The sequence below is a fragment of the Pan troglodytes genome, chromosome 11 (assembly GCF_028858775.2).
Source record: "Pan troglodytes isolate AG18354 chromosome 11, NHGRI_mPanTro3-v2.0_pri, whole genome shotgun sequence".
NCBI classification, from domain to species: Eukaryota; Metazoa; Chordata; class Mammalia; order Primates; family Hominidae; genus Pan; species Pan troglodytes.
Window position 1 is genome coordinate 2,913,446 of NC_072409.2, and position 16,327 is coordinate 2,929,772.

Genomic DNA, 16,327 nt, shown 5'->3' on the forward strand with positions numbered 1-16,327 from the left:
TTTTTCACTAGTTTTAGATCCAATGATGAGTCTTGCCTGAAAACATTATTACTATGATACTTGCCAAATGGTTTTTTCCAACACCATCTTTTCTCCTACAGTTATCAGTTGGCATTCTATGTAAATAAGACTTTCCTCTCTCCCTTTTTTTTGAGATGGAGTTTTGCTCTTGTTGCCCAGGCTGGAGTGCAACGGTGTGATCTCGGTTCACTGCAACCTCCGCCTCCTGGTTTCAAGTGATTCTCCTGCCTCAGCCTCCTGAGTAACTGGGATTATAGGCATGCGCCACCACGCCTGGCTAATTTTGTATTTTTAGTAGAGACGGGGTTTCTCCATGTTGATCAGGCTGGTCTCGAACTCCCGACCTCAGGTGATCCACCCGCCTCGGCCTTCCAAAGTGCTGGGATTACAGGCGTGAGCCACTGCACCCGGCTAACCCTTCTTATGTGTGTGTGTATGTGTGTATGTAAGTGTGGACTCGTAGACTATTATTTATGGATTATAATTTATTTACTATCATTCTTCAGTTTGTTGTTCAAATTGTCCCTGATGTGGGAGAGTTTGCAGATGGGAGTGTCACAGTTAGATTTAGGTTTTGAGAGAATCCTGTAAACCACAGCGAGTGCCACTACTCACACACCGGAGTCGTTGAAATTGGAAACGTCAGCCATGCTGAGCGTCGAGGAGGATGCAGAGCTGTGGCAATGCTCGTACACCGCTGGTGGAAATGGACAATCCTGGGGCAGGCAATCCCGAGAACAGTTTAGCAGTTTCTTATAAAGTTAAACATACACTCATGATGTGACCCAGGGATTCTACTCCCACATATTCACCTAAGAGCAGTTAAAATGACACATCTTCACAAAACCTTCCACGCCGATGCGCAGAGGGGCTTTATTCATTAGAGCCCCAGACAGAAAACAACCCCGATGTCTATAAACTGCAGAATGGGTCCAAAAGACGGTCGTATTTCCATTCAGTGAAACAGCCTCAACTCAGAAGAGGAATTAACTACAGACACACACAGCATGGGAGAATCTCAGAAACATGACCCTAGCTGAAAGGAGCAGAGAATAAACTGTGTGGTTCTATTTATACAAAATCCTATAACTTGCAAAACTCTAAGAACAGAAAGCAGATCAGTGGGTGTTCGGAACTGGGGCTGGGAGGGTAAGGAGGAGTTTGATTAAAAAGCAGCAGGTCAGAAGTTTTGAGGTGATGAAAATGCTCTAATCACGACGGTGGGGTGGCCACACACAGCGCACAATGCAAAGCGCGTGGAGCTTTACTTCTGAACTGGTCAGTTTTACTCCGTGTGTAATTAGACCTTCATAACCTGACTCTGAGAAAGCAAAAACCATTTCTCAGGTTCTTGTGGGGATCGCAGACCACGGGGCAGAGTGGAAGCAGGTTGACAGTGTGGGGTCAGAGTTGGGATTTATTTCGGTGGAGAGTTGATCAGACTTGTTGAGTGGTTGGATGCGGGGTGGGAAAAGAAGGGTAAAGGGGGCCCCTGGGGTCTGGATCTGGCTCAGGGTAGGTGGTGGTCCCACTAGTGGAGAAGGAGGTGGGCTGTTTATTGCCACATCCAGGGGGGCACGGGGGACGTCACCCCACCTGTCTCCCTGCACCTGGACCACACCTGGAGGTGGCAGGCAGTGTCCTAAGCTGATCGCCAGGGAAGTCTTCAAGGCCCCCTGCCCCAGGGGTAACACCAAGCCTTCTGCCCTTGGGGCTGGGGCAGGCCTAGGGGTCTCCTTTGGGCGTGGAGCCTTCAATGGGCACCTGGGGAAAGATGTTGGGGTCCCTCCTTCCCAGGGGCTCCCTTGGAGCTGGGAGGTCCTGCATTTTGGCCTCTAAGGAGAGAGGGAAAGACACCCAGGACAGAGCCCGGTTGTAGGGATGCAGTGCAAGGATGTTCCTGGGACTGGCCTGGGCTTCCCAGCCACCCAGGTCTGAGTTCAAATCCCGGCCATGCTGCATACCTAAAACTACCTGATCTTCGACAGAGCTGACAAAAACAAACAACGGGAGACATTGCTTGTTTTTATGTTTGTTGGCTGACATACATACACACATACATGTCTTAAGACATACATGCAGTCAACAAGCATATGAAAAAGAGTTCAACATCATTGATCATTAAAGAAATGCCAGTCAGCTGGGTGCAGTGGCTTATGCCTATAATCCCAGCACTTTGGGAGGCCGAGGTGGGAGGATCACCTGAGGTCGGGAGTTCGAGACCAGCCTGACCAACATGGAGAAACCCTGTCTCCACTAAAAATACAAAATTAGCCCAGCGTGGTGGCACATGCCTGTAATCCCAGCTACTCAGGAGGCTGAGGCAGGAGAATCGCTTGAACCTGGGAGGCAGAGGTTGCGGTGAGCTGAGATCATGCCATTGCACTCCAGCCTGGGCAACAGGAGAAAAAGTCTGTCTAAGAAAAAGAAAGAGAGAGAAAGAAAGAAAGAGAAAGAAGGGAGGGAGGGAAGGAGGGAGGGAGGGAAGGAAGGAAGGAAGGAAGGAAGGAAGGAAGGAAGGAAGGAAGGAGAAATGTCAGTCAAAACCATGATGAGATATCATTTCACACCAGTCAGAATGGCTCTTATTAAAAAATCAGAAAATGGGCTGGGCGCAGTGGCTCACTCCTGTAATCCCAGCACTTTGGGAAGCTGAGGCGGGCAGATCACTGGAGGTCAGGAGTTTGAGACTAGCCAGGCCAATGTGGCAAAACCGTGTCTCTGCTAAAAATACAAAAATTAGCTGGGTGTGGTGGTGTGCATGTGTAATCCCAGCTACTCAAGAGGCTGAGGCAGGAGAATCGCTCGAACCCTGGAGGCGGAGGTTGCAGTGAGCTGAGATCGGCCACTGCACTCCAGTCTGGGCGACAGAGCAAGATTCTGTCTCAAAAAAAATAAAAAAAGTCAGAAAATAACAGATGCTAGCAAGGTTGTGGAGAAAAAGGAACACTTATACACTATCTGTGGGAGTGTAAATTAGTTTAACCATCGTGGAAGACAGTGTGGTGATTCCTCAAAGACCTAAAGACGGAAATACTATTGAACCCAGCAATCCCGTTACTCATTATCTACCCGAAGGAATAGAAATTGTTGTACCATAAAGACACATGCATGTGTATGTTCACTGCAGCACTATTCACAATAGCAAAGACATGGACTCAACCTAAATGCCCATCAGTGACAGACTGGATAAAGAAAATGTGGTACATATACACCATGGAATACTATGCAGCCATAAAAAATAATGAGACCGTGTCCTTTGCAGGAACATGGGTGGAGCTGGAAGACATTATCCTTAGCAAACTAATGCAGGAACAGAAAACCAAATACTGCATGTTCTCACTTATAAGGGGAACCTGAATGATGGAACACATGGACGCATAGAGAGGAAGACACACACACTGGGGCCCATCAAAGGGTAGAGGGTGGAGGAAGGAGAGGATCAAGAAAAATAATGAGGGGGTACTAGGCTTAATACCTGGATGATGAAATAATCTACAACAGTCCCCCATGACACAAGTTTACCTATGTAATAAACCTGCACGTGTACCCCTGAACTTCAAATAAAAGTGACATTAAAAAAAAGTCCTGGGCCGGGCACGATGGCTCACGCCTGTAATCCCAGCACTTTGGGAGGCCGAGGCGGGCGGATCACAAGGTCAGGAGTTCGAGACCATCCTGGCTAACACAGTGAAACCCGGTCTCTACTAAAAATACAAAAAATTAGTCAGGCATGGTGGCGGGCACCTGTAGTCCCAGCTACTCGGGAGGCTGAGGCAGAAGAATCGCTTGAACCCGAGAGGCGAAGGTTTCAGTGAGCCGAGATCACGCCATTGTACTCCAGCCTGGGAGACAGAGCAAGACTCTGCCTCAAAAAAGAAAGAAAAAAGAAAAAGAAAAAGAAAAAAAAGTCCTGGCCATGTCTTACAGTGGCTGAGGAACCCTGGGAAATTGCCTCAGTTTCCCTACAGGCACAGTGGAGGCCATGTCTCCACCACCGAGGTTATGGGGACCTCATAGACAGTAGACCTTCTATCAGTGGCATCCTTCACTCTCTGCCCTTCCCAGTCTCAGTGGCACTCATATGGCTCCTGTTGCAGTAGGGCCTGCCATCAGAGGGCTGGCTCTCCCCAAGCCTCTGCACCCCTCCGGGCCTTAGCTGAGCTGCTTCTTCCCGCCCCAACTGCTTCTTTGCCTCCTTTTCCTCCAGCCCCATGGTCCCCAAAGTTGTGACTGGGCACCTCCTGTCCTGCCTACCAGGGCCCCTGGCTCCTCTACCTGCCACCCACCCCTCATCCCCAGTCACCAAACCCATCAGAAAAGCCTTCCCCATGGCTTCTTCCTTTCCTTCCCCTGGTGTACCTCCCCCTGCCCCCAGCCCAGGTTGCCTCAAACAGGACCTCTGAGACCCTTCCCCACGAAGCCTGGTAGGCCAGCCCACCTGGAGGGATGTTCCTTCTTGTTCTTTTGTGGTCCTTATCCACTGTAAACACTGGCTTTCCAGGGCTGCTGCAATCTCTTGGATTGGGCCCTTCTTGCCCTGCTGGAACACGTGCTGAGAACCATCCAGGAATACCAGGTCCAGGTACCTGTGCTCTTGGATGCATTTTCAGAGAACAGCAGCCCTGGAATGGATGGTGGGAGGGGCCTGGGCCCTGCCAGCCAGCCCACTATACAGATGGAGAAACAGAGGCACAGGGGGAAGACATCCAGCCGGGTCCCCAAGCCTGGCAGCTGTTTCTGTCTGCAGAGCATCAGGGTTTCCATCCTGTGTCTTCCTTCACAGCACCTGCCATGCCAGGCAGGCCCTGTCCACGTCGGGGAGGGTGGGTCAGCAAGACCAGCGCTGCCACTGAAGTTCGCTGTCCCGTGGGGGGCTGAACAAAGAAGCAGGAAGAGTTCCAGGAAAAAGACAGAGCCCAGCGGGGCAGGTGGCTTCTTGGCCCCAAACCAGAGGAGACTCCTCGCCAGCCTATGAACTAATTAATTGTTTTTTTCTGGTAAAGCACAGTGAGCGACCAGGACTCCAGGAGACAGATGGCGCTAGAAAGGCCTTTTCAGCCCAGTCACTTTCATTCCTAGGCCAGACAATACCCAGTGACAATCAGATATTACCGCACTGGCTTTTCAGCTTCAGATGACGGACTGTTTTCTTTAAACTGCTCTGAAAACCCCAAACCACGACCTTCTCTCCACCCATTTCTCTCCCACTACCACTGCAGGCGAAGCCCGCAGGAGAGGCGCCGCGGGAGCAGCACAAGCAGGTGACCGCGTCCTCTCTTCTCTGGTAGACATGGTGGAGTGGTAAGTGCACCGACATTTCTCACATCCTGGAGGAAGCTGTGAACATTCTGAGGACTACTGCAGGCTTCAGTGCCCCTGTTGGGATTTTCACGGATGATCCTGGGGAGGGCGGCTTCGCCTTTCTGAAACACCTTCTCCTGGTGGAGGTGGCCCAATCCCCCACCCTGTAACTCCATCTCTCCCCTCATCTCTCCCCTCCCCTCCATCCCTCCCCCACCTCCGTCCCTCCTCTCACCTCCCTCCCTTCCCCCTCCCCTCCCTCCCTCCCCTCACCTCCATCCCCACCCTCCCCTCCATCCCCCTCACCTCCATCCCCACCCTCCCCTCCATCCCCACCCTCCCCTCCATCCCTCCCCCACCTCCATCCCCGCCCTCACCTCCATCCCCACTACCTCCATTCCTCCCCTCACCTCCATCCCTCCCCCACCTCCATCCCTCCCCCACCTCCACCCCCACCCTTACCTCCATCCCTCCCCTCACCTCCATCCCTGCTTTCACCTCTGTCTCCATCCTTCAGCCAGTTGACCATCTGCACAGCCAGGCCTCTTGGTCCTGCCTTCTTGGTCCTGATTCTCCCAGCCCCAAGGACCCCAGGGGTTCCAGTGCTGACAGATAAGTATACCTGAAGTCATCTTAGCGACGTGGGGAGGAGGAGGAGGGAAGACGAACATGCATAAGAAGTGTTTTCCCCACATCACATTTTTATGCCTTACAATTGATTTCCTCAGAATCGCATTTTTATTCCTAAAAAATTCCACTTTTATTCCTTTGATACAAAATAACAATAGCAGCTTTAAATTCTCAGGCATGTGTTTATAAGTTGATTTAATGAGGGACAATTTACCAAGCGATGGGGCCGGGTTAAGAACGCGAGCTGGGAGCATCTCCTCTGAGGGGCGAGGGGAGGGAATGTGCGCCAGGCTCTGCAAGGATGGGGAGGAACCACCAGCTTCCTCCTTGCCACCCTCTGATCTCCTGCCAGGGCCCCCATGAGTGGATCCCAACTAGAGGTCAGAGGCCAGGGAGCTGGGAGGATGCAGAGTGGGGAAGGACGGACGTGGACTCCTCATCAGAGCCGGGACCTCCAGCAGGAGGGGAGCTGCTTCAGAGGGGCTGTGACTGGGGAGTACTTTGGGAAGAAGCGACATGTTCTTGTTTGTGTCTAGAAAGGCCAGCTGGCTGCCGTGGACTTTAAGTTTGTGGCGACGGGAACAACTACAAGACAGTTGGGAGGCTGGGGACCGTGGTCATTTGGGAGAAGTGGAGGTGTCCCAGTTGGGTATGGAGAGGGTGGGCAGGCAGGAGAGAGACCTGGGTGGAAGTGGACCGGGGGGGCTCGCTGGTCTGGGAGCATGAAGGAGAAGCCGTCCACCCAGACTCAAATGACGGGGAGTTTGCTGTTTGAGGGAACCCGGGGGCTGGCCGTGCAGCACAGGGAGCAGAGGTTGGCAGGAGCTTTTATCCTAAGGTGGATCTTGCCGCCTCTCTAGGCAGCCTCCCAGGCCTCTGCTCCAGGTGACCAGCTTCTCTCGAGGGCCCACAGCCAGCATGGCAGAACACAGCTACCAGCCTTTGCTACACCCCAGATGCCTGGCTACAGGGACCTCCACAACAGCAGCTCTGTGTCTAATGCTTGAGCTCAGTTCCAAGGAGTCTGGCTAGGGTCACCTTTCTGAGCTGGGCTCCCAAGTCACAGCTGACACACCGACTTGTGGGTTTGTGTTCTTGGGTCAGGTATCTGCTGTAATCGGCTGTGCTCAGGGTTGTGGGATGGGCTGAGAATGACAAACCTCCAGGACGGCAGTGAGCTGTCCTAGTGGAGGTCCTCACCTTGATCACCCAGCCACTAGCCAACTCACCGACCGACCACAGATGCAGGAGAGCAGCTGAGACCAGCAGAAGAATGGCCCAGCTGAGCACAGCCCAAGCTGTTGACCGAGAGAATGATGACAAATGAAATGGCCGTTGCTTTAAGCCACTAGTTTTGGGGGTGTTTGTCATGCAGCAAAAGCTGACTGAAACAGAAATTGGAATCCAGAAGTGGGGTACTGCTGTACAAAAACCTAAACCATGTGCCATAGGTTTGGGACCAAACAGTGGGCAGAAAATGGAAAAGTGGCAAGGAAACTATTAGCAAGGGCTGAGAAAATGGAAAACTGTTAGTGGAGTCTGGAAAGGTGTAAAAAATGCTATAGTTACTGGAAAAATGGTGTTACATGGTAGCCCAACATCTGGCCAAATGTTATCTGCTGTAACCTACAAGATAGAAAATGCACCTGACAAACTTGTGGGATCCCGCCAAGAAGATTTCTCAGTAGAATGTTGAAATTGACAGGTAGTTTCATTTCACTGTGTGAGATCCAGAGAGAGAGAGAGAGAGAGAGAGGTGAGTTGAAATGACAACCATCCAGTTTGCAAGAGAAATCTAGAGGAAGTAGAGAGGAGCCCAGATTGCTGGACTGGAATAAAACTGTTTCAAAGAAGTGGTCACAGGGTAAAGATCAAATCAAATGTGTAGCTTAAGTCCTTTGTTAAAACCTCAGAAAGACTTCGGGCAGTGGCCAGTACAGCCTCCCAGGGAAACAAACAAACTTCTAAGAATCTTAAGGGTGTTGTCCCATAGCACCCTCACATCCCACCCAAGTCAAAGAAAGGACTGTCTAAAAAAGATCTGTGGGCATGACGCTGTTGGATGAAGAGGACTTGCCTTGCATTCATAAGTAATTCACAGAGTTTTAAAGGGAATTCTATTGGTGAAAGCCCCAAAGTGCAAATGGAGATAGTTCAAGTTGCACACGGGCTTCTGGGTGCCTAACTTTCACTGTGGAAGAACTAGAGTGAGAAAGCAAATCAGCTGCCCACAGGGGCCTTTCCTTATGGAAATGAAGGACTCCTCTGAGGGCAGAGCTCGGAGAACAGTGGGCTGCAGCCCTGTCCTACTTATAAATCACGTGTCGGCTGGGCATGGTGGCTCACGCTTGTAATCCCAGCACTTTGGGAGGCTGAGGCTGGTGGATCACAAGGTCAGGAGATCGAGACCATCCTGGCTAACATGATGAAACCCCGTCTTTACTAAAAATACAAAAAAATTAGCCGGGCGTGGTGGTGTGCACCTGTAGTCCCAGCTACTCGGGAGCCTGAGGCAGGAGAATGGCATGAACCCGGGAGGCAGAGCTTGCAGTGAGCCAAGATTGCACCACTGCACTCCAGCCTGGGAGACAGAGTGAGACTCTGTCTCAAAAAAAATATATCACCTGTCTTGTTTTTTCCATTCCCTTGTCTCACCTTCTCCATTCTCTCACTTGTGCTTCCTGGGATCAACCTCAAATACATTTCTCCCATTCCAGTCCTAGTCTTAGGTCTAATTTTGGAAAAACCAACCTATGACTCTCGGCAACCCATTTTGTCTCTGACTATTTATTTATTTATTTGAGACAGAGTCTTGCTCTGTTGCCCAGTCTGGAGTGCAGTGGCATGTTCTCCACTCACTGCAACCTCTGCCTCCCGGGTTCAAGTGATTTCCAGCTAATTTTTGTATTGTTAGTAGAGACAGAGTTTCACAGTATTGGCCAGGCTGGTCTCAAACTCCTGACCTTAAGTGATCCGTCCACCTTGGCCTCCCAAAGCACTAGGATTACAGTTGTCCCTGCCTTTAGTGGAAAATTCTCTAGTGTTTTCCATTAAGCATGATGCTGGAGTTTGGGCAGAGATAGATATGAAGTATCCAACTATTCTTTTCATCCACGTTTTTGTTTTGTTCTGCTTTTAAGGACTGGTTGTTGAATATTGTCAAATCCCATTTTATGAACATCACAAGTTATCCGTTCTTGATTGACAATTATGAATAAGGCAGCTGTGAACATTCTCATGCCTGTCTCCCAGTAAACATGTGCACACATGTCTTTTGGGTATATACATAGGAGTGTATATTATATATAGGAGTAGAATTAGGAGGTCATAGGGTGGGCGTTTCCTCACTGTTGTTAGAAGGCACTGCGAGTTTTCCAAAGAGATTGTGCTGTTCACGCTCCTACCGGCAGGGCATGGGAGTCCAAGCTGTCCTGTATTTTTGCCAAGGTTTATTATTGTTAGTCTTTTTATTTTCAGCTGGTCTGATGGATGTGAGGTGTTATTTCATTATAGCTTTAATTTTCACTTCTGTGATTACCAAAGAAGCATTTTTTAATGTGGTTGTTTCTCATTTAAATATACTCTTAAAAAAACGAACAAACAACAACAAAAACAACAACAACAAAAAACAAGGAGAACACCAAACATACTTTATTAGCACAAAAAAGCAGCTGTAACAAGGCACAGCAAGAAGAAACATACATTCGCAGTCCAAGGGTTAGTGTTGCATACAAATACAGCTTTTCTGGCTGGGCCCGGTGGCTCATGCCTGTAATCCCAGCACTTTGGGAGGCCGAGGTAGGCGGATCACAAGATCAGGAGTTCGAGACCAGCCTGACCAACATGGTGAAACCCTGTCTCTACTAAAAATACAAAAATTAGCTGGGCGTGGTGGCATGCGCCTATAATCCCAGCTACTCAGGAGGCTGAGGCAGGAGAATTGCTTGAACCCAGGAGGTAAAGGTTGCAGTGAGCCGAGATTGCACCACTGCATTCCAGCCTGGGCAACAGAGCGAGACTCTGTCTCGAATATATATATATATGTATCTTTTCTTCCCTGTAGCCTTGGCGATAGCCATGGGAGTGTAAAATGACATTCTGCAGCAGCATGGAAGGAAACCAGGAAGCAGTCCGCAGTGGCACAGAGCACATTAACAAAAAGATACAAGGACAGATTAGACTGCTTTAGTGCAAAATGTCTAGGACAGAACTGCACACATTCAGTTCAGATTCTAAGAAGCAGACACTAGAACCTGATGTAACTTCCAAAAGAGCCCACTCAAATAGTATTACATAGTATTCCAAGTGACAAAAAGTTGCTAAGTAAAGTCGTTTACAGATACAATGGTTGTACAGCACCTTTTAAATTTGCAGTTTAGGTTTCAGATTTTCCATTGAGAATGAACTGCCCTGAAATTCGATACATTATACTTAAGCAGTTCAGCTATGAGAATTTTTTTTTTTTTTTTTTTTTTGAGACGGAGTCTCACTTTGTCGCCCAGGCTGGAGTGCAGTGGTGCGATCTCAGTTCACTGCAAGCTCCGCCTCCCAGGTTCACACCATTCTCCTGCCTTAGCCTCCCGAGTAGCTGGGACTACAGGCGCCCACCACCATGCCTGGCTAATTTTTTTGTATTTTTAGTAGAGACAGGGTTTCACTGTGTTAGCCAGGATGGTCTTGATCCCCTGACCTCGTGATCCGCCCGCCTTGGCCTCCCAAAGTGCTGGGATTACAGGCATGAGCTACTGTGCCTGGCCTCAGCTATGAGAATTTACAACAAAGAGGTAACTACTGCTATCCAAATTATTAATTACAGTTTAACAATAAACTCAACATCAGCAACCATTGCAGTTATTATTGTCTGAGTTGATGGGGCATCTTCTAGTCTCGTGTTCTTCATGGTTCATGAAATCGTCATGGGCATAGGGAAAGATCCAACTTTCAGGAAACAATGATTAGACTGCACATCAACTTTAAAAAATTACATGCCAGACTATATTGCAGAGGCCGGGCATGGTGGCTCACCCTTGTAATCCCAGCACTTTGGGAGGCCGAGGCACTTGAGTTCAGGAGTTCGAGACCCCCCTGGCCAACATGGTGAAACCCTGTTTCTACTAAAAGTACAATAATTAGCCCAGTGTGGTGCAGGCACCTGTAATCCCAGCTACTTGGGAGGCTGAGGCATGAGGATTGCTTGAACCCAGAAAGTGAAGGCTGCGGTGAGCTGAGATCATGCTCCTGCACTCCAGCCTGGGTGACAGAATGAGATTCCATCTCAAAAAAAAAAAAAAAAAAAAGAAAAAAAGAAAAAAAGACTATATTGCAGAAGCGATTCCACATACCTGGTTTAAGTTAAAACACTCATTAAAAATATTAATACCTAGGACCTTTAGACGAAATTCTACTACTAACTTTATAAGTCTGAAATTTTAAGAATGACTATTTAGAAAAGCTGGTTTACCTAACAGTAGCTTTTGGAGAAGAGAAAGAATCTGACTATAAAATACATCAACACTTAAGTGAACTGCACTATGCCCTCGTGGCCAGAAAACTGCATTTCTTTTCCTAAAAGGAAGGCAGTCTTTCATTTTTTTTTGACTTCTAAAGCTTGACTTATAGTAACTTCAAACATCACTACTTTTGGAAGATGATAGAAAAACTCTTAGAAAAAATAATTTTAGGCATTAGTCAGACAGTTGCAATACTCATCCAATATTAATTATTTGTTCTTCAGTAAGAAATTGAATTCGTCAGAGCAGATGCCCCTGACCTGCCTCACTCAATGACTACAGCCATTACAAACCCATCTGTTAGCTACATTGGCCGCATGTTTTGGTAGGCTTACTGACCACCTGGAGCGGTGTCTCCTGTTGCTCCACCAGGCACCACGTTCATCTGGATAAATAACAGCAGGTCGCACCTAACAGATACCAGCACTAAGGTCAAAGATGGCATGGAAAAACCCAGCAGTGATGTGTGTGCTTGTTCTGGGGCACTGTCTGATGCACACAAAAGTGAACTGAGTTAACACCCTTTGGGGACAGGACAGTTTGCTTTGCCCTGACTGGTTCTCTTTCTAGTTAGCAAACTCTAACTTTTTGTTTATAATGATACCCTTTTTTTTTTTCTCAAGACGGAGTCTCGCTCTGTGACCCGGGCTGGAGTGCAGTGGTGCCATCTCGGCTCACTGCAACCTCCGCCTCCCAGGTTCAAGCAATTCTCCTGCCTCGGCCTCCTGAGTAACTGGGGTTACAGGCCCGCACCACCACACCCAGTTAATTTTTTGTATTTTTAGTAGAGATGGGGTTTACCATGTTGGTCAGGCTTGTCTCGAACTCCTGACCTCGTGATCCGCCCCCCCTTGGCCTCCCAAAGTGCTGGGATTGATTACAGGCGTGAGCCACCGTGCCTGGCCTATAATGATAGTCCTTTAAAAAATTCTGCCACGTTGATGATAAAGGGAGCCCACTGATTGCATCATATGCAGTGCACCTGCAGACTCCTGCAGACAGATGCTGCAGGCTGAAAGGAAAGGTCCTGTTTAGAGATACAGTAAGCAGTGGTTCAAAAAACATGAATGAAGCCGGACGCAGTTGCTCACGCCTGTCATCCCAGCACTTTGAGAGGCTGAGGCAGGTGGATCGCCTGAGGTCAGGAGCTTGAGACCAGCCTGGCCAACATGGTGAAACCCCGTTTCTACTAAAAAAAAAAAAAAAAAAAAAAAAAATTAACTGGGCATGGTGGCACACACCTGTTGGGAGGCTGAGGCAGGAGAATCACTTGAACCTGGGAGGTGGAGGTTGCACTGAGCAGAGATCATGCTATTGCACTCCAGCCTGAGTGACAGAGTGAGACTCTGTCACAAACAAAAACAAGCAGGAACTGGGATTTTGATCATGTTCTAAAAGATCTGTTACAGGAGGCAGAGGTTGCAGTGGGCCAAGATCGCGCCACTGCACTCCAGCCTAGGTGACAGAGGAAGACTCCCTCTCAAAAACAAAAACGATAACAAAAAGAAACAACAACAACAACAAAAAATAAAAATAAAAATAAAAGACCTGTTACAGCGGAGGAGTGAAATACACATGGGCCATGGCCATCAAAACACACGCTGTGATCCCACTGCTCAATCTGTGCATAAAGGGATCGGGTGCAGCGGCGGAAGCTCACAGAGAGGAGGTGTCCTCTTGCACAGAGTCCCTGAGCAAAAAAGGGCCTTCAAGTTTCCTTTCCAGAAGGGCTTCTGCTTCCTAACAGTCCCTCACTCCCCCGTCACAGCGATTCCCTGTAATCTGAAGCAAAGCGGGCATGAGGCAGTGTGTGCAATCAGTCTGTGTGTGGACTTTCCAAGCTCCCCGTCTGCTAACATCGGCAAGGCTGTCTCCAGATACTGATGCTACTTCTGCCTCCATGACCGCAAACACAGGGCGCTTGGATTCTCTTCTGAGTCACAGTCAGCTTGTGGAATTGCAGAACTGTCCCCACTTATTTCAGCAACTCCAAGAGCTAACCTTGGTCCCAGTTTCTTTAAGGGATTAACCTGTGCAGTAGCTTCAAATGTATTTATTTGTACATTGGGAGGGGGATCTACCCCTTCTTCAATACCAAGCCATCTTCTCCCTCTAAGCCTATCTTCTTTGTCTTCTGTAGAAACCAAAGATGGATCAAATGTGTCAGAAATGTTGAATGTGGGCTCACAGGAGCTGCATGCTGTTTAATCAGATGCCATTTTGGGGCTAAACCTGAGCTCACTGCAACCTCCGCTTCTGGGCTCAAGCTATCCTCCTGCCTCAACCTCCCAAGTAGCTGGGACTACAGGTATGCACCCACCATGCCCGGCTAATTTTTTTTCCCATTTTTTGAGACAGAGTTTCACTCTTGTTGCCTAGGCTGGAGTGCAATGGTGTGATCTCGGTTCACTGCAACCTCTGCCTCCTGGGTTCAAGCGATTCTTCTGCCTCAGCCTCCTGAGTAGCTGGGATTATAGGCATGCACCACCACACCCAGCTAATTTTGTATTTTTAGTAGAGACGGGGCTTCTCCATGTAGGTCAGGCTGGTTTCGAACTCCCGACCTCAGGTAATCCACCTGCCTCAGCCTCCCAAAGTGCTGGGTTTACAGGTGTGAGCCACCACACCCGGCCTAATTTTTGTATTTTTGCAGACGGCATCTCACTACGTTGCTCATGCGGGTCATGAACTCCTGAGCTCAAGTGATCCCCCCACCTGGCCTTGCGAAGTGCTGGGATTACATGTGTGAGCCACCACGTCGGGATTACAGGTGTGAGCCACCGCGCCGGGATTATAGGCATGAGCCACTACGCCGGCCTCTAGTAAACATTTTATCAGTAGCCAGTGAACTCTGGGTCTTTGTGGAACAGGAATGTTTGTTCCTCCCACCTGTGGACCATGTGGAGAGTAGGCATCTCTTCATCAAGTCTTGTTCCTGGGGTAACACAAGAATCATTGTCCTTTTCAGTGCTTGTTTCAATAATCTGAGAGATTTTGGTGGCACCATTTTGGTGTCTCCTTGAAGAATTCTTGGAAGGGCTTAATCCCAGTAGTAAGGGAAAATGTTTTTCTCTTGAGGGACTGCTTTGTGGCTGAGCTGAGTCTCCCTGTGTGGATGCTTTTCTCTTTGACAGACAAACCGCCCTTGTCTATATTTTCCCTACGGCTTCCTCCCTTGTGACTGAAGCGATTCTGACACCTGTACTTGAAGTTGTTCCATACTTACCCCACTCTATCCATTGGCTATAAAATCATCTGGGGCGTGCGGAGCAGCCTTATGCAGGGTACCTGCGGCCAGGCAGGACAGGCCCGGACGGCACAGTTCCCGACAGGTGGAGGATGCCTGCTCTCTGGTGTGTTCTGTCCCCTCTGACTGCACAGCCCACCCCCTCTCCCCCCACCCCGGCCAGCCCTTCCTCTTCACCTGTTTCCCCTCCCCCTCCCCCCACCCCTACCAGCCCTTCCTCTTCACCTGTTTCTCCCCCTCCCCCCACCCCAGCCAGCCCTTCCTCTTCACCTGTTTCTCCCCCTCCCCCCACCCCAGCCAGCCCTTCCTCTTCACCTGTTTCTCCCCCTCCCCCCACCCCAGCCAGCCCTTCCTCTTCACCTGTTTCTCCCCCTCCCCCCACCCCAGCCAGCCCTTCCTCTTCACCTGTTTCTCCCCCTCCCCCTACCCCGGCCAGCCCTTCCTCTTCACCTGTTTCTCCCCCTCCCCCCTACCCCGGCCAGCCCTTCCTTTTCACCTGTTTCCCCCCTCTCCCCCCACCCCGGCCAGCCCTTCCTCTTCACCTGTTTCCCCTCCCCCTCCCCCCACCCCTACCAGCCCTTCCTCTTCACCTGTTTCTCCCCCTCCCCCCACCCCAGCCAGCCCTTCCTCTTCACCTGTTTCTCCCCCTCCCCCCACCCCAGCCAGCCCTTCCTCTTCACCTGTTTCTCCCCCTCCCCCCTACCCCGGCCAGCCCTTCCTTTTCACCTGTTTCTCCCCCTCCCCCCACCCCAGCCAGCCCTTCCTCTTCACCTGTTTCTCCCCCTCCCCCCACCCCAGCCAGCCCTTCCTCTTTACCTGTTTCCCCTCCCCTCCCCCCACCCCGGACAGCCCTTCCTATTCACCTGTTTCCCCGCCTCCCCCATCTGGAATGGCTAAATACACTCTTTGGTGAAGTGCTGTGTCAGGCCTCTTGTCTATTTTTCCTATTGTGTTAATGATCTTTTTTCTCGCTGCTTCATAAAATTTCTTTAAATAATAAAATGGAAATGACTGAAAATGGCTATTTTTGGTTACATATATTACAAATATTTTATTCCACTTTCTAACTTGCCTTTTCCTTTTCTTCCTGGAATCTTTTGATGAATAGAATCTCTTATCTTCTTCCCATTTTGAAAACTGTGGTAAAATAGGCTGGGCATGGTGGCTCGTGCCTGTAATCCCAGCACTTTGAGAGGCCGAGGTGGGCAAATCATTTGAGGTCAGGAGTTCGAGACCAGCCTGGCCAACATGGCGAAACCCCGTCTCTACTAAAAATACAAAAATTAGCCTGGCGTGGTGACGCACGCCTGTAATCCCAGCAACCAACCCAGGAGGTGGAGGTTGCAGTGAGCTGAGATTGCGCCACTGCACTCCAGTCTGGATGACAAAGCAAGACTCCTTCTCAAACAAACAAAAAATTGTGGTAAAACAGACATAACATAAAATTTACCATCTTAACCCTTTTTAAGTGTAAAGCTTAGTTGCGTTAAGTACATTTATAATACTGTGCGGCCATTGCCACCAAGCATCTTCAGAACTCTTTCCACCTTGTAAAGGTGAAGCTGTACACTCATTCAACAACAACCTCCCACGATCCCCTTCCAGCTCCTGCAAC

The 16,327-nt window shown here is 49.4% G+C and overlaps 1 pseudogene; it reads right to left on the minus strand.

Moving 5' to 3' along the window:
• Positions 1-632: 632 nt before the first annotated feature.
• On the minus strand, positions 633-14,421 carry LOC100614790 (suppressor of cytokine signaling 5-like; annotated as a pseudogene).
• Between the last annotated feature and the right edge of the window lie 1,906 nt (positions 14,422-16,327).